The sequence below is a fragment of the Simochromis diagramma genome, unplaced genomic scaffold, assembly GCF_900408965.1.
Source record: "Simochromis diagramma unplaced genomic scaffold, fSimDia1.1 OVJJ01000514.1, whole genome shotgun sequence".
NCBI lineage: Eukaryota > Metazoa > Chordata > Actinopteri > Cichliformes > Cichlidae > Simochromis > Simochromis diagramma.
The window spans coordinates 2,989,447-2,991,411 of NW_024387346.1; the positions used below are offsets into that span (position 1 = coordinate 2,989,447).

A 1,965-nucleotide genomic window follows, 5' to 3' on the forward strand; every position below is an offset into this window, starting at 1 on the left:
AAAGAAAAAAAACTAATGACATGGCCACCTTGTTCACCTGATCTGAACCCCATTGAGAACCTGTGGTCCATCATCAAATGTGAGATTTACAAGGAGGGAAAACCTCTCTGAACAGTGTCTGGGAGGCTGTGGTTGCTGCTGCAAGCAATGTTGATGGTGAACAGATCAAAACACTGACAGAATCCATGGATGGCAGGCTTTTGAGTGTCCTTGCAAAGAAAGGTGGCTATATTGGTCGCTGATTTGTTTTTGTTTTGTTTTTGAATGTCAGAAATGTATATTTGTGAATGTGGAGATGTTATATTGGTTTCACTGGTAAAAATAAATAATTGAAATGGGTATATATTTGTTTTTTGTTAAGTTGCCTAATAATTATGCACACACAGATATCCCCCTAAAATAGCTGAAACTAAAAACAAACTAAAAACTACTTCCAAAAACATTCAGCTTTGATATTAATGAGTTTTTTGGGTTCATTGAGAACATGGTTGTTGTTCAATAATAAAATTATTCCTCAAAAATACAACTTTCCTAATAATTCTGCATTCCCTGTATAGTTTAAGAATTAATTTCTATTCACTAGAAGCATCTGTGTCTTTTCTGGTCTTTGTCTCTCTGGGAACAGATTTCATGTGAACTAATTCCTCATGATTCCTCCACAGTGTGGACCAGGAGAGCTCAGAGGTTCCCAGTGGTCAGTCTGCCCAGCAGCATCAAACACACCTGGACTCCATATTTACGGTCTGTACATGTACAACAACTACTTTTACATGTATTGAGTTCACAGTCATCTCCATGCTGCTCTTTGTAGACCATCGGAATGTCAGTATGTCCAACATAAATCTGATGTTTGGCTCCATGATTTCAGTCTGATTGGGTCACTCATAAAGTATTTTGTTCCAGTTGCTGGAGGACACCATCATCAGTTTTGTGAAGAACGACCTGAAGAAGATCCAGAAGGTTCTGAGTTCAGGTTACCCAGAATGCTTAGAGAGTCAGAGGGAGGAGGAGGAGGAACAGAGGAGGAGCAGCAGAAGAGAGGCATTTGTGAAGATCACCCTGGACTTCACGAAAAGAATGAAGCTTGATGAGCTGGCTGACCGTCTGCAGAGAAGTAAGAGGATTTCTATAAAGATTTAAACATTTGGATGAATGAAAATTGGATTTCACTAAAGATCTAAGTTGCTGGTGTTCAATAGAGAATTTACTAATTTCAAAATACATAGAACAACACATAACAATGTTGATATATGGAATTTAAATAGTCTATACATTTTTTTAAACAGTTTTTTAAACTTCTAGATGCCATTTGTCCTCACAAACTTAAATCTACACTAAAGGAGAGGTTCCAGTGTGTGTTTGAGGGGATCGCTAAAGCAGGAAACCCAACCCTTCTGAATCAGATCTACACAGAGCTCTACATCACAGAGGGAGGGAATGCAGAGGTCAATGATGAACATGAGGTCAGACAGATTGAAGCAGCATCCAGGAAACGAGACAGACCAGAAACATCAATCAGAGAAGAAGACATCTTTAAAGCCTCACCTGGACGACTTGAACAAATCAGAACAGTGCTGACAAAGGGAGTGACTGGTATTGGGAAAACAGTCTTAACTCAGAAATACATTCTCGACTGGGCTGAAGACAAAGCCAACCAGGACATCCAGTTCATATTTTCATTCACTTTCAGAGAGCTGAATGTGCTGAAAGAGAAAACGTTCAGCTTGGTGGAACTTGTTCATCACTTCTTTACTGAAACCAAAGAAGCAGGGATCTGCAGCTTTGAAGACTTCCAGGTTGTTTTCATCTTTGATGGTCTGGATGAGTGTCGACTTCCTCTGGACTTCCACAAAACTACAATCCTAACTGACCCTAGAAAGTCCACCTCAGTGGATGTGCTGCTGATAAACCTCATCAGGGGGAAACTGCTTCCCTCTGCTCACCTCTGGATAACCACACGACCTG

The 1,965-nt window shown here is 40.1% G+C and overlaps 1 long non-coding RNA gene across 1 annotated transcript; it reads left to right on the top strand.

Moving 5' to 3' along the window:
* Positions 1 to 562: 562 nt before the first annotated feature.
* LOC120718356 lies at positions 563 to 1,447 on the top strand. Its single transcript, XR_005692459.1, has 3 exons — positions 563 to 741; positions 904 to 1,114; positions 1,303 to 1,447. It is a non-coding gene; the product is annotated as an uncharacterized LOC120718356 (long non-coding RNA).
* The last annotated feature ends 518 nt before the right edge of the window (positions 1,448 to 1,965 follow it).